Here is a 17,258-nt window from a genome sequence, read left to right on the forward strand (position 1 = left end):
AAAGTTTGTAGCTTCAGAATAAAACCCTAGAAGGTTACATTGCATTTTCTTTTATTTCTCTCTTCCCTCTCTCTCTCTTTTTTTGGTACCAAAGTTTACACATACACACGCACACAGGTGCCCTCATGCACCCAAACAAAAAAATCCCCTGAATGTGTCTTCTTGTACCTAAACTGCTATACCAGTAGCATTACACTAGAGGGCAGTGCAGCTATTATCATTTTGCTATTCCAGGTCTCTCTCTCCATCGAATTTTCTGGTGCTATTGTAGAATATAGAAAGCATACATTCGTTGAAAATAAACTGCATCCATTTGTTTTAAAAGCACTTAGCTTGTACCTGATGGTTAATAGATGTGAATTGCTTGGAGCCCTGATGCACACAGAGCGTGAACATTCATGAATTTGGCAGATTTTTTTTTACAGAAAGGGGGAGGGTAGACAAATATGAACTAAATTCTTTCATTTGCTTTGATACCTTAAGGGGCAAAAAATCAGAAATAATGAAGAATCCTTAGGAACAAGCTGGTAGGTATAAGTATTAGTTTACATTTAAATGAAAATAGCTCAGGAGAGAAGAAAGGATAGGTTTCAAATACTTTCCAGCATCTCCTTTGAAATGCAAAAGAGCAATTGGTATTTATACTAATTTAGGTGGATGCCTCTGATTCGCTGGGTCCTTCTCAAGGATTTGTTTCTATTTACCTTGGCCGTGGGCATTTGGAATAGGAGTTGGAGGCCCGGCAAAGACTTACTGAGGCCTACTAGTTTTGATACCACCTTGAGGGAAAAAAGAGCCAGGGTGACTTGAACACCCTTCAGGAAGGAGAAGCGGGCAGAACAATACGTTAGGACATTATTCCCTTTCACTGGCAAAACTTAAAAGAATAAATTTATAAACATAAGGCACCAGAAATAAAAACATCCTTTCGTTCTATTTCCTGCAGTGACAAGAGATATATATTCTAGATTGTAGACAGAGCTGCCTTGGAGATAAATTGTCTGATTTCAGCATCTCAGCAGTGGATAATAGATTCCCCTCAGAACCACATAATTAAAAAATGACATTTCTGCTACTTTGTGCCAACCCAGTACTGTTGTTGCCCCTGGCTTTGGGGCTGGGGAGCCCTGCAGGGTACAACCAAACAAATTTTGCATTATTCAGTAGGACAATGTAAGGTCTTGTTAACAAAAAAAAGTTCCTTCTAGGGGGACCAGAGTACTTTATTATATTCTTCTCTACAAATTGCTCGTTCTGCTCTTCGTTTTTCAAATCTTGCCAACAAGGAAAGGGTATGAACGATGAGATTAGGACATCCACTTATTACAAGTTAGCAAGATGAAAGACAGCATATGTGACTAGCAGAATAAATTAAGAGCTGAATTTTAGCACTTTCTTTCCCCCTCCAAGTAGAAATTCACAATCAGCCAAAGATAAGGCCAAATGCTATGAGAAAAATATGCAAATCAAAGTGCTTTTAAGGTCCATATCCTTAGGTATCTTTTAGATGAGAGGGTTAATCCTTATACCGATTTTTTCCCCCCCAGGAGCTTCTTGAAAGGTAATTGACTGCAGTCTGAGCAACAGCTCTTTACCGGCCAGTCAGTTCACTGTTTATCTCCAAAAAAGTGTGCGTGCTAGACAAGTCTCCAATTAACAGTCACTAAAGTGTAAATGGATTTCCAAATATCATATAGCCAGTAAAGAGTGAAATCAGGACCAAGAATGGATCTCTCGATTCTTACTTCAGGTGTTCAAATAAATGCCAATATCCTGCAGGGGTCTGTCTTCATTTCAAATAACAAAAGCACAGATAAGAATATTCTTTTTTTTTTTAAAAAAAGATTGTATATAGTATTCCTTAAATATATATAATGCAATGAATTTGAATTTTGGAATTCGAACCCCAAATTCTGAAATTTTCAGAATCCTCCACCCAGGGTTTCAACCCTAGTATCACAACTGATTGCCCTGGGGCCCTGAGGATTTCACTACTCTTCTGTGAACACTTCTGTGTTCTTTTGAGTAAAAGTAAATTACCTAGACAGGATGGCCTTTCTCTCAGACTTACAAAAAACATGTGAAATGCTGTGTCTAACTGCCAACTTCAGAAAAATAAATAAATAAATAAATAAATAAATAAATAAATAAATAAATGTAAAGGAAGATGACTATAGATTTTAATAAGTGTATATAATGCCTTAGAAGTCACCGAGGCCATCTACAGGCTAAGAATAGGTCTGGGGAATATGATATCCCTGGGACTGCCATTTTTCTTGCACTTATGAATTGGGTAATTTGAAGTGCTGGCAATGACCGTGTGCCCTTCTCAGAGAGATGTTGTGAGGGTTATGGGAGTGGATGGGTTTCATTTTGGGCCAGTAGCTGATGTGTAGTAAGCTCTCAGGAAATATACAGATACGAAAAATGCTTGTCCTTAACATTTAAAATCCATCAGTATTCATGACTTTCACTCAATATATTGTCGATTTAGAAAACAGACTGTCAGGTTTCAAATTCAACTGCACTTACTAGCTGTGTAACTTTGGCATTGATTAAACTCTCTGTACCACTGTTGGCCTTTTTTCCCTCCTAATATATAGTGGTGTATTTATTACAACCTTTGAGAAGGTAAACTGCTCATCAAAAGCATACAAGTCTATTTACTAGTTCATGTACTGTAAGAACTAAGGAATATGACATTCTGTTGAAGCATAAGGAATGGGAAAAATGATGATATAAATAAATTTACATTAGATGAATGTTCCTTGTGCCTACAGGGAGATAATCTTGCTGTCTTCTTGAGCTAATGATAGGTACAATGCCAGTGTGGTAAAAGATGAGTGCTATGGTTGAATGTGTCTGTTCCCCAAATTCATATGTTGAAATCCTAATGCTCCAATGACGGTATTAAGAGGAGGGGCTTTTGGAGGGGTGCTTACAACACAAAGGTACAGCCTCAATAATGGGATTAGTGCTTTTATAAAATAGACCCTAGAGAAATCCTTTCCTCTTTCACCACATGAGAACACAGTGAAAGGTTTGTGACCTGGAGAAAGGCCTTTACCCAATCATGCTAGCACCTTAATCTCAGACTTTTAATCTCCAGAACGGTGAGAAAAAAATTCCTGTAAAAGATAGAAATATAATAAGTTTTATATGTATACTTTTATTTGTAGATGAGAAGTATGGAAATGATAACTAGAAACTATTAAGATCAGTTACTGAAAAGAGAAGATGAAAGCAGAGTGGAGATATGAGGGAAGAGAAATGGATAGCAAGGATGTGAGACTCACTCTTATGAAAGTTCTGGAAAAAGTTCATGGTAATGTTTCAAGTACCCCAGATATAGACAAAAATTTTAAAACCATGAGTTTCCTTTGTTAATTATGTCTTTTGATGCACAGAAGCTTTTAATTTGATGTAGTCTCACTTGTTGATTTTTGCTTCTGCTGCTTGTACTTCGCTGTCAAGTCTAAAAAATCCTTACCAAGACCAGGGTCAAGGAACTTCTTCTCTATGTTTTCTTCTAGTTTTGTGGTGTCTTTGTAGCAGAATTATAATAAAGTAATGTGCAGGACATGAGGAAAAAAGAAAATCATCTTTGGGCCAACACCACAGTATGACAGCCAAAGGCAAAGATCATCAATGATTACTAAAATTAGTGAACAAAATTATGATGAATAGGATATTTGCTGGTTGCCTGGGTGGCTCAGCAGTTGAGTGTCTGCCTTTGGCTCAGGATGTGATCCCGGGGGCTGGGATGGAGTCTCACATTGGGCTTCCTGCATGGAACCTGCTTCTCCCTCTGCCTATGTCTCTGCCTCTCTCTCTCTCTCTCTCTCTCTCTCTCTCTCTGTGTCTGTGTGTCTCTCATGAATAAATAAATAAAATCTTTAAAAAAATAGGATATTTGCACAGCTGTAGTGTAACTAACACCCTAAAAAAGGAAGTCTTCATAAGTACTAAGGTCATAGAAGACAGAGAGAGAGAAAGAGTGAAAGAGAGAGAAAGAAACTTTTAGAGATTAGAAGAGATTAAGGAGACATCAATCAAATGCAATGTGTGGTCCTGGATTGGATAGAGAAAAAAAAAAGAAAACTTTCACGTGACAGCTCAGGAAATTCAAATCATGTCTATAGATTAGTAAATGGGAGTATACCAAATGTTAATTTTGCACTTTTGATAATGTACCATGCTTGTGTAAGACGTTGACTTTAGAGAAAGCTAAGTAAATGAAATACTGAAATTCTATTATTTTGTAACTTCTCTATAAATCTAAAAGTTTTTCAAAATAGAAAGTTAAAAAAATAATATTCTGAGGATACAGACACTTCAATACTTAGAGTTTAGTTTAAAAATTTTTAAAAAGGGGAAAACCTTTAGGAACAAGCTTAAGTTTATAAGTGACAGATTTTTAATATATGTTTGGAAAAGTAATATAATGGCAATAATAATGTTTATCTAAGTTAATTACAAGACCAGTATAGTGGGATTCATGCCTTATCTCAACTTTACAAGATAAGTGGTAATGTTCTTCCCATTTTAAAAGGGGTCAATTAGCAATTAGAGAGTTAAATCATGTGCCCAAAGCTGGGTCCAAGTTTGTTCTCTATTCAAGAAAAGAAATTTTTATTTACTGAGTGCCTAATAGGATTGTCACTTTGCATACATTATGTCTAAGCCTCATAATGCCACTGCAAAAACTAATGCCCTCCTTTAAGAATTAGGAAACTGAATTCAGAGAGGCTACACACTAGTAACAGGGAGCTTAAATGAGCATATTTGTTCTGCTTCTGTTCTGTATAAGCTTCACTGCTACCTTCATCTGATTAAAAATCTGTATTCTCCCTTTATTTATCACATTGAATCTACATCTAAAAGGGGTTAAAAGAAATGTTACTTTGCCAGGTCATTTTTATTAAAATGAAAACATACTAGATCCCTGTATGGTCATGATTAAATGAATAATATGGGTTTTTTTTTTTTTTTTTGATTCTACAAAGTAAATGGAAGTAAATAGTATTATTCCAATAAGGCTGAAGAAACACACATGCCCACGCATGCACAGATACACACTTATACACATTCACACACATCTGATCTAAGACAACTAAACAGAGGTTAAACCTTAAAACTTCTCCTCATTTCTTTATAAATCCCTTTCCGTATACTGTTGGTGTCTGTTCCAGTGGCAAGCAGTGTGCTTGGCCCTGAATCAGTGACTAATTTATGTAAGGAGACTAAACCTGAGCCTTGAGCTCTGTTCCATTTAGAGAGTCAAACTTTTGCTTCTTTCTGGTGCACTTGTGTGCCTGTTGGGCCTGGAATTTATTTACATGAAGAAATAGGGACAGAATTCTCTAAAGGGCAAAGAGGGGTAGACAGAAAAGCTTGCACTAGTATCACAGCCTCAATTATCAGTGTGAGAGGGGATTTAGAGTAGAGTATTGGGTTTAATTTTCCCTAGTGGCATCCCCAAAGGAAGAAGAATCACATTTGGGACCCGGTCTGGAAGGATTAAAGGTAGGAAACAGTGTTAGGGAAAGATTAATAAATTGTTTTCACTCTGTGAGGGCAAAATAATAGAAAAGAGAGTGAATCACCATCCCCACAATAGCTTGTTCCTCTGAGGCTCAGAGCATGCTCTGCATGTTGACATCTTTGTCTCCAGAGTTTCAGAAGCACCTGGTTGTGTCTGGTGGAAGTTCTTCAGAGAAAATGCAAGAGGCTACTATGGAGAATCCTCACCAGAGTGGGGACAGTAGAGGCCCCTCCAAGAAATATTGCCTGTGGTTGTCAGAGGGGGAGGAAGGGAGAGTCAACATGCGAGAGAGGTGATGCAACTTTCCATGATAGGAAACACAACCTCTGGAGATTCTTCAGAAAAAATTTGAGGGAAGTTATATGAAAAATTTCTGTGAGAATTCTTCAAATAACTTGTGGGGAAAAATCCAACAGAATAAGTTTTATTATCCTTAATGCATTCACCCTCATGGTGACCTTGGAAAACAAGAGATATACTGAATATTGAGTTGCTACCATTTTATTTAGAAAGAAAAATATTCCTGAAAGTATTTGCTTTTTAAAAGCCAGTGAAATTATTTCTTCCATGAATTAATATATGCTAAATGGTTTTTAAGAATGACCCCTGAAATATCTAATGGCTTGAACCAAAATTAAACGCTAAGAGCAATTCTGAGAGGAATGTAGTAGTTTGGCCAAGCAAATCCATGGACCAAATCGGAACAAGGTTCTGTTATCTCCATGTGCAGCTTCCAGAACTGCCCTGCAGGTTGCCCCCTTCTTGGTAGCCAGAGAGAATAAAAGGGGGTGGCACACGGAAGGATTTTATAGACCAAGCCTGAGAGTGGCACATGTCCCTTCAGCTTGCCTTCCTCTGGTGAGAAAACCCTCCTGGTGCCACATGGCCTGCTGGGGAGCCAGTGAATGGCATGTGTGTGCCTGAAAAGAAGAGAGGACAGTTTATGGCAAAGATCCAGTAGTCTGTGTCACACTCGACAGGGCATTCTTTGAATTTGTTTTCCAACAAGTTCCGCTAAGCCCTGTGAGGAATGAACCCTTACTACAGGCTTGCAAATAATAAATCCTTGCTGAATCAATAAATGAGTCACATTGTCTAAAATAAACTTCATTTTTTAAGTGATTAGTAAAATGCCTAAGTGGAAGTTAACCATTACATTTCATTCTGCAGAGAGATTGTTCAGTTAAGACTCACATCATTTGACCATATGATCCATTTATTCAGGGAACACTTATGAAAAGTCTGTGATGGGCTCCTAGTTTAGATACAGGGAATAGAGCAGTGACAGAGACCATCCAGTTCCCTGCTCTGACAGTGAATGAATAGTGACATATATCCATTCCTTCTATAAATGATAATAAGAGCATTGATTATGTTTAAGGCATTGTCTTAAGTGCCAGAGATATGAATGAATATGAGATACAAAACTATTCTCCTTCAGAGACCTTAGGTTCTAGTGGGAGAAAGGAATTATAGACTGACTAAATAAGTAAATCCAAGATGGAAGGCTTCTGTAGTGTGGTGGGAATCTTGAGGCAAGAGGAGCCCAGCAGGTCCATTTCACAAGGTGAGGTCAGGGAATATAATGGTGTTGGAGTCTCTGAGTGTGGAGGTGCTGCAAAAAGCTAGAAGTGAGCCACGCTATGACTAGGGGACCCAAGTATAGCAGCAGAGCTAGGGATCTCCACAACTCAGCCCATAGTTGGATTGGAGGAGGTCATGCTGGCACCCATATTTAGAGCATCTTAATATGATTTGATGGTAGAAATGGGCTATCAGATCCTCAACTGGAGTGATAACAGAAAGGATGCCTTATTCATGCTGTTAAGAAGGACAAAAGATGAGGAGGCCTATAGAGTTTTATTTCTCAGAAGAAGAGAGTGCAGAAGCTGATATTACAGCTGATTGGATTAGGGCAGCATTCTTTTTTTTTTTTTTTTTCAGGGCAGCATTCTATCCCCAGATGAGTATCCAGCCAGGGTGAGAGGCTTCCTGAAGAGCAAATTATGGATGGGGAAATCGATAATCTTGGAATGGTGGCCCCGGTAATGATATCTAGCCTTCTCCTTCTTTCTTAGGTGAGGTGAAGTGGACATCAAGGAAACAAGGTCATTAGATGATGGAATGTTCATTATGGATGTTCATTATGAAAAGAAAGTAGGAACTACTCAGACTTTGATCCAGGTACCTAGACCTTTCCCAACCACCAATCAGCCCACCAAGGTTGAGGATGAGGAGATAAGTCCAACCAAGTTCACTGTTGAAATTTTTGACCTGAGTACCAGAACCACTAAACATACCCTTACTGACAAGGGATACGGTAGCAGCATGTAGACCCAGGCCCCTTTCCACATGCCTCCATGGTATCAACCACTTCATACCCATTTTATGGAAGTAGTGAGTGAGACAGTCCTCCATGGGTTTCTTGAATTCTTACTCATCTCTCTAGGTATGTCAAGAATGCCAGGACTTGAATGCCCTTAACCTGGGCCATTTCTCAGAGAGTTTTTTTCTAGGGAGCAATCTTGAAAGATGAAATGATGTCTGCTTCAGGGACAGAGAGCAAGTTTGTCTACTGCTTGTTATAAAAGCAGTGGCTTATGCTAAGTTAGAGTTCCTTGGCAACGATGAAAATCCACTACATGTGTAACAATTCTCTCACTCCCTCCACATGGTGGGACTTAGTGGCAAGTGAAATAGCACAAACCAGGAGTTTTGTGTCTTCTGACAGCATGAAAGAGATGATACAGGTTAGGTTCTTGTAAATGGGGATAAAATCAAACCCCAGATCCCATAAGAAATCTCCTGATGGAATTCACTTTTGGAGAAGTTCTGTTTGAGATGTTTAACAAACATCCAAGTGGAAGTGTCTAGTATATATGGGGATATACAGTTTGGGGATTCAGAGAGAGGTCCAGGCTATAAGTAACATTGGGAAGTCATTGGGATATATGTGTATTTGAAGCCCTTGGATTTAATAAGTTCACCAAGAGGGTGAATACAGTTAGGTAAGAGGAACCAGGCCTGAGACATGAGACACTTCAACAAATCCCAATAAATGCTATGGAGTCAGTACTATTTTATTGCTGTGTCAAGCAAATGACACCAACTTCTCAGAGAGAGGTAGAAGAATACACACTTTAGAACATGACAGTCCTGCCTCCAAAATCTCATCTCATTCTGCTTAACCACTAATATTATTGGATATATTTTATTTGTTGAACACACCTACAACTTTTCCTGGCCTGTCTTCTTTCCTTATTCACATTCTTGGGCCTGGAATACTCTTCTCATCCCACTTCTAATGACTGAGTCCTTCTACTCTTTCAGATTTCTGCTACCTTGTTGTCTCTTCAGTGAGGCCCATTCCAACCACTTCACACCCAGTTATGTTTTATCAAACCACATATTCATTTCTTTTATTGTGTGTGTCATAATTTATATTCCTATTATGTTTAAAATCTTATATTATTTGATACCTAGCTACATATTTATTTATATACTGATAATGTCCTGTATAATGCTTCATGAGGACATGAATATCAATAGTCTCCTACTCTACTACACTCCCAACATCTGATCCAGTGCCTGGTCCTGGTGTTTGGAAATAGCTCAGTAAATACTTGGAGAGTAAATCCAGGACTTGTGAAAATGTCAACCCTTTAATTCATCTGAGCTTCTATTCCCTCATCTGTAGAATTATATCAATTTTATAGTTTTTGTGAGAAGTCATTAACCTTGTTTATATATACTGTCTGACACGTAGTAGGCCCTCAGCAAATAAAAAATATTAATCACTTGGTATTAGAAGATTGTATTGGAAAAATCCACTGAAGAAAAACATCATTTATTCAAAAGGAGAATTCTCTCTGCTTGGGAAGAGAAATGAATGGTTAGACTAGTCTATGAGTGAATAAAAGGCACATACAGAAAAAAGACTAATAGACAGATTGAAACTTCAAAGACTGGGAGATTGGAAAAAATCCAAAATAGAGCTAAAGAAACTAGAACCAAAATGAGTAAAGATCTAAGCAACAAAATGAAAAGAACATTGTACAAGAAATGTCCATAAATCTAAGGAATGTTTCTGGTTCAGAGGGAGCAAGAGATCAGCAAAGAAGAAGATAGGTAGTGAGGAATGACAAAGATTGCTCTTTGATAGAAGCAGCTGAGCTGTCATAAAATCAAAAATAATACTTTCTCTTCAGGATAATAAAAGAGAGGGATGGGGAAGAGATTCAGAAAACACAGGTACACTCTCCAGAAGCGTTAGGCTTTGAAAACTATCAATCTTGGGTCTAAATAACTGATTAAAAATTAAATGTTACATGACCTTGACTGAACTCTCAGAAAACTTCAAATTTCATAAGAAAGAAGTCAAAATGTTGTAGTGATTAGTTTAGGAGAGGCCTTTTAAAAAATATCCACGAATAAGGTAAATTTTTCACCTTTAAATAGAGAGTGCTTGGGAACCCTAATATATTAAATATATATTTGGGTACATGTATACAAGCATAAATATAGAGCATAAGGGATAAAATGAGAAAAATGAACCAAGACTATTTTTAAAAGAATGGCGATAAGACTCATGTACACGTATTAAACACAAAGGAAATATTTAATTATTCTTGTTACAATTTTATTATAACAACTTACTTATAAGTATTATAAACTATTCTTTGTATGGAATATGTATACATATGTTTATAAATACATATGTGTATATATAAACTCCTTTTGAGGACAAGGGTATCTGGCTCAGGCTGAAATTCTGGGACCTTGAGTTGGACTCTACAATGAACAAGGATAGGACCTCAAATGACAGAATATAAATTATTTTTTTGGAAAAATTTCATTATGGAGTGAAACTTCAATGTCATATGAGGTTTCAGAATCAAAGTGTCTTGGTAGAGGGTGAGACGCAGGTAAAAGGGAGCAATGGAAGTGGTAGGAAGGGAGCAATAGAGCCAGGAGGTAAAGGCTGAAAACATTTCTTCAGTCATCAGCAGGTTAAATGGTCAATACATTTATTATCCTAGTTTGGGATGAGGAGGTGGCTGTTAAGTGACATGGTGACTGAGAAAATGAAGACTTTGTGATGACTTGACTTCAGTTGCCAAGCTTGCTTTGACCTATCGTACTGGGTTTGTGTACCCTGAAAATTCATACGTTGAACTGCTAATTGTCAATGCGGAGGTATTTAGAGATGGACGGAGACTTTGGGAAGTAATTAGGCTATGAGGGTTGGGCCCTCATGATAAGATCAGTGTCTTTATAAGAGGAGACAAGAGAGTGCTTGCTTGCTTCCTTTCACTTTCTCCTCACCACGGGAAGCTACAGGAGAAGAGGACCATCTGCAGACCAGGATGCTACAGGAGAAGAGGACCATCTGCAGACCAGGAGCAGGGTATTCACAAGGAGCAAAGTCAACTAGCACTTTGGTCTAGGACTTCCCAGTCTCCAGAACTGAGAGAGATAAATTTTTGTTGTTTAAACCATCCATTCAATGGTATTTTGTTATAGCAGCATGGTTCCAGGAAGACAGCTTGCTACTTTAAGAAAATAAATTACTGATCTTTGAAGCAGGTATTTCAGAGTAGTATAATCTGAGTGGATTCATTTTCCTAGTATCTATCAGGTCAGGTCCCCAAGGCTAATGACCTTCTAAGCATCAAAAAAAAAAAAAAAAAAATTTCAACATGTGCTTCATTTGTAAAGAAAGTGTTATGCCCCTTTGACATTTTCTCCCTCATTCCCAGATAATAATCTATTAGTAATAGCATTGAGTGGTATGCAATAGGATTCTGAAGTAGCTTTAGTGGAAATTTTATAATTCTTTGTAATGTTGACCTACCCTCTTCACACACTGCTTCTTACAATAATCAGGTACAATAACCAGATCAGGGGTTAGCAAACTATGACTCATAAGCTAAATTTGGCTCACCAGCAGTTTTTGAAAATAATGGTTTTTTTGGAACATAGCACACCCATTCATTTTTGTATGGTCTTTGGCTGCTTTTGTGATGCTGATTTGTTGTCATCAGAGTTCCCAGATAAAGTTGCCATTGTGGGACATGCTGTTCCACAGAACCACAGCTGATGGGGTAGATTTTCTGTAAGATTTCCTTTCAAAACTTCATGATGTCTCTTCCTGCATTTCATAAGCATATGTATATTTTTAAAATTACACATTCTAAATTTCTCTGAATATTTTCACAGGTATTTTGAGAAAGACCATAGGCATAAGATTAGTCATTTTGCCTTCTGGAGTAATTTCATCAGTCTTATTAGATTCTGATTTTTAAAGAATCTTCTAGAAATTGAAATTTTGTTTTCACACAGAGATACAAAACATCTTTACTTCATCATCAGTATTCTTTTTTTTTTTAAGAGTTATTTATTTGAGAGAGAGAGAGAGAGAGCCACCTTGAGTGAGGGAAGGGCAGAGGGAGAGGGAGAAGGAGAGAGAATCTCAAGCAAACTTCCTGCTGAGCACAGAGCCTGACCTGGGGCTGTATTTCAGGATCCTGAGATCATAACCTGAGACAAAATCAAGAATTGGACACTTAATCACCTGAGCCACTCAGGTGCTTCTCATCATCACTGTTCTTTAACTGAAATGTAAAAATGGCTCATTATTCCCTCAATCACTCATTAAGCTCCACTCTTATATTCCACCATTTTTTTCAGCTGCACACATCTTTGAAACATTATGAGGACTTTTACTCCCTCCAGAATAAAGCCAAAATTGCTTTATTAGGCCTTAGGGGCTTTGCCTTGTGTGGCCCTAATTATCTGTCCCATTCTGCACCCACACAGTGCTCTTGCCTACATCATGAAGGTTTTCTCATGCCTTGAAGATTTTGCACCTTCTTCTGTTTCCTCTGCTCCACAAACCTTGTGCATCTCTGCATATGCAGTAGCCATTCATCATCCATTTCTTTATTCTTTTCCATTCATCAAATATTTATTAAGCACCTGCTCTGTTTTGGGTTCTGTGCAAAGCATGGGAGGAATGAGATAAATAAATATGCACAATCTCAAGGAACTAATAATCCAGAGGGAAATCCAACTGCATAAACATTTAATTGCAATGCAGCATCGGACCTAAATTAAGAAAAAGAAACATACATTTTTGAAAGCAAAAAACAAATGTGCATTATGATACTTTGTAAGAAAGATCCTTGTGCAGGATCCAAATAAGGTCTGGATCCTGTCGAAAGTGGCACCAAAACAGTTGATATTACATCAAAGTTGTCTGCATGTATAAATCTGATTTTCTTTAAATTCCTACCATTATTTCCTGTCCCTCACTTATTTATTTTTTTAAAATATTTTATTTCTTTCAGAGAGAGAGAGAGAGAGAGAGAGAATGAGTGGTGGGGTAGGACAGAGGGAAAAAGAGAAAGAAGCAAGACTCTCCGCTGAGCAGGAAGCCTGAAGCGGGACACCATCCCAGGACCTTGAGATCATGACCTGAACTGAAGGCAGACATTTAACCAACTGAGCTACCCAGGTGCCCCTCCTGACCCTCATTTATAACTAACTAATAAGTATATATGTTCTTGGATGTTAGCTCTCATCTCCCAAACTGGTAGCTCCATATCTGAACTCATCATCATATCTACCAGACATGCTCTTTTTGAGTGAACTTTCTTTTTTTTTTTCTAAATTCTAATCTGTAACATCATATGCTTCTTTTAAATGATGTTTATGCATCCAGATAATTTAAAATTCATTTACTCTGAGACCCCTTGCCTAGTCTCTTATACTCATTCATAGGTTTCTAATCTTTTCACATTATTGATCACAATGTAATTAGGTACTCCATTAGTTATTTAATAATTTACATTTGATCACCACCCCCCATAATCCCAGGAGACTACAGCTGTTTGTAGATGCATGAAGAGTAAACCATTGTACTCCTAATATATGGCCTACTCTCTGGCACATGATAAATATTCAATAGATAAGGTTTAAAAAAAATTTTTGTTGTTTATGGAAAAAATAAGACATTAGTCTGTATGTGTTATTTTCCTTGATCTTGAAGTTACTTTCATAAAAACCTTGCATTTCAACATTTTGTTCTGATTTTTAGGAATTTAAATTGCTAGTCCTCCACTTCTAATCTCTTTGATGCAGAGAAGTCAAATTACATCACTTGAACCACTGCTCAGATTCACCCTATTAGCTTAAAAATGTTCCACAATTCCACATTGACAAAAGAGTGACATCCAGTCTCTTGAGACTGGTAATCAAAGCCCCAAATATTTTTTTTCCTGAATATTTTGCTGTAGTTCCCAGCCATCCTTAATGTAAGATGTATATGAATATTCTCCTTTAGAAATATTTCCCTCTAATCAGAGTGAGTTAATACATCTTTATCTTTCCATGGGTAAAAGATATACCCCGTGCTATACATTACATATCTCACAGAAGTGGGGCCTTGCAGACCTATACACCACATTATCCCTTCCTGAAGCCAGAGATGATTGGATAAATCACAATCAACATTCTATTCTTTCTCCTCAACTGGGACAGAGGCTCGTTTGTTGATAGGAGCTCAAGTTGAAAGATGACAGGAGGCACCATTTTGGGATGGTCATAATGGACCAAGGAAAAGGATAGCTGAGGAAATGAATATGAATATGCAGAAGAGAAAATTAAAAGAAGACACAGGAAGAAGCAGAGATGAGCACTCATTTTCCCTTAAACAGAAGCAAGGAAACTTCTCCTTGATGTCCATGTTCTTGTTCCAGGTTCTGGTGAAATCCAGACACACTGCTGGCAGTGGCTTTGATGTGCTACTGGGCATTCTTCCACTAAGTTTTCCTTTTTTGTAAAAGGCACTTAGCTAGCTTCTGCTGCACTCAGGTCTGATGTCCTTTTGCTAAGGCAATACTCTAAGCTTTTGGTCTATGTACTTTTGCTTGACTGATTTCCTCCATAAAATGCTCCCCTACTGACTTCCACACTTTTCAGTTTTAGTCATTCTTTATAATCTCCCTGATTTATTATTTTTTTTAGGATGACTTAAAACTAAAAGGAAAAGTCCATTCTGTGTCCTCCGAATTCCCCAAACATACATTTTTTTTTCAGAAAACGGATAAAGCAAACACTTAAATCCTTTAAATGCTTTATGTAATGACAAGAAGCTTTGAATACTAATTTTTCAAAATCTAAGGAAGAAAATATTTTGCAATCCAAGAAGTGATAAAATAAAAATTATGAGCATGCTTTGACTTCTATTAAAATACAGGCAATATGAAAAAATGAATGAATGACTCTTTCAACTGTACTGGCACATTTCATCTAAAACACGTATAATGGTAATTAAGATGTTTAAAATACAAATCATAAAGGCATTGTTGCCATAGCGTCACATTAGTACACATGTAGTTCTCATCTCTCAAGATTGCTTTCTTTAAATGAACTATTCTTAGAAAAAGTCCTTTGAACTTATTTCCTGATTGAAAGTTTTATACTTCCTATTTTCTAGTCTTGTGCTTATTTATCTTATCATTTTCATAGATCATATGCCTGATAAAAGCAGTCTGATATCGAGAGATCTTTAAATTCATTGGATCATACAATAATGCTTATAATTGTTGATCTTACCATTCATTGCCTTCTCCTCATTTTCACCGTCATCAGGACCACGAACTAAGTTAGTACTCTGTGCTGGTCACTGGCTGATGGTTTCCCTCTATCAGCTCAGGAGGTCTTTACAACCAGAGGATGAAGGAAGTATGATTTCCTTCTACTCTTCTGAGTTCTTAGCTGAGATCTCTGTAATAAAAGACAGATTGACAAGAGAAAACCAAAAAGAATGTATCAACATGAATATTTCATATATATGTGGAAGATACGCAGGGAAAACGAGTAACTCCGGGAGTTGGTGTAGATTTCAGGATTAGATACTGTCATAATGGAGAAGGAGAAGTGGGGGGTAGGCTTTTTAAGAGGGATGAAGGGATTTTGGTGAAAGATGAACAGGTGGTCTGTGATGCCCTTAGTAAAACAGATTGGGAGGTATGACGCTTTGTGACAGAGTGTGTCTGGTGTGGTATCGACTTCCAGCCTTTTCTCCTTTGATGAGTCAGTCTTCCCTGGCAAACGAATATCCTGGGGGGAAGATTTATACAACTGAGTTTCTGCTGGAGGATCTGTCTTTAGGCAGAGAAGGGGAATTCAGAGAAAGCCTCCTCTTACACTGGCTGTTTTACAAGTGCCTACATCTCAAAATAATGTGGCGAAGCGACGTATTTTTGGGTGGTGGATGTTACCATCCTTCAGAGGAATGTTCAGGTGCTAGAAAGGTGAGGCCACACAGAATATCACAGCGTTTTAAAACAATGTTTGATGTGACCAACCTCGGATACTACCTCCTGGAGGGAGTTAAAATAAATTCAGGTAGAGAAATCCAAGTGATAGCGCTTCATCGGCAGGAATGTGAGACAGAATTCGAAGAACACAGGCTCTCCTGAACCTACTGTCTCATCACCAAACCCTGCACCTGAACTGAAAGTATTTTGTGTAACAGACTTTATTAACAGGTGATAGCTAGGAAAACGTGTGTCTATCTGCTGTGGTGATACTTCATGACACACACTGCGTCTTTCTGTGGGAATCGCATGCTTCATCATTTGGGTGATGCTCATATTTAGCAAGAGGATTCAAACAAGTCTTTTCTATTCAGAGCAATGTCAACACGACCACCTGGAATCCCATTCTCTTGGCTTTTATTATATTTCTGCTATAGCATGTCCGGGCCTTGAGAAGTCTTAAATTTCCCCAGAAGATTGGAGCCAAACCCAGCATCAATTTAGGACCATAGCACATTCACGTTGATTCCATGTTCTTTCCTTTCAAATCACTTTTTCCATACTTTTTTTGAGGGTGCTCTTGCTTTTATTTTCTAAAGGGAAAGTAAATTTCTGAAACCCTGAGTCTAATTGCTGGCTATAAAGTAACTATGGTTTGCTTCTCCCTCCACAGCAAAAGAGAAGGGCCAAACGTATAATGTGTAGGGCTAGGGGAGGGCTTGGGCAGTGAGAAGGTGGGTTGCTGCTGACCCCAAGACTCAGGAAGTCAGCCACAACCACGCAGCTTTCTGGACCAGGCAGACATCGTTGTTCAGAGAGGTTTTTGCTGAGGTGACATTCCTGCAAACCAAATGGGCTCAAGTTGCCTGGAAAGTAATGGGATCATTGAGAAGCCAAAAAAATAAAGGCTTTTAATGGAGTAAGAGTTACAGATGCCGGATGGCATATGGAGTAAATTGTGAAGAAGTAATCATGAGACTTGGAAACCACAGATTTAATAAGACTCCATTTGCACCATACATACAAACAGAATTAGAAATAAACCCCATACGTTGGCATGGGCAAACTAGCATAAGAGCATTTACCTTAAATTATTTTTATTTATTTGTTCATTTTTACAAAAGGAAGAATAAATGGTACTCATGCACTTATAAACAAATGCAGTTGTAAAATAAGTATAATGCTTGAGAAATAATTTTTAAGATTATTTTTCCTTTCCCTTTAAAATACTTTAAAATACTTTTAAAATACTTTAAAATACTTCACAGCTCATATGAATCTACGTTTGAAAATTTTGCATTATCATCAGGAGAAGTCATGCTTTCATAGCTCAGGATAACTTTTTAAATTTCTATTTGTAGCATTGGAGCAGAGAAGAACTAGCAACG

General features: G+C 37.7%; 1 long non-coding RNA gene across 2 annotated transcripts in view; it reads right to left on the bottom strand.

The window, feature by feature from the left end:
* Positions 1-15,463, bottom strand: part of LOC140640337 (uncharacterized) — a 39,969-nt gene extending 24,506 nt beyond the window's left edge. For both annotated transcript variants that reach the window (XR_012037010.1, XR_012037011.1), the window contains exon 1: positions 15,164-15,463. This is a non-coding gene — a long non-coding RNA (uncharacterized lncRNA). The remainder of the gene's footprint in view (positions 1-15,163) is intronic.
* Between the last annotated feature and the right edge of the window lie 1,795 nt (positions 15,464-17,258).

This window comes from Canis lupus, chromosome 9 (assembly GCF_048164855.1).
Source record: "Canis lupus baileyi chromosome 9, mCanLup2.hap1, whole genome shotgun sequence".
NCBI classification, from domain to species: domain Eukaryota; kingdom Metazoa; phylum Chordata; class Mammalia; order Carnivora; family Canidae; genus Canis; species Canis lupus.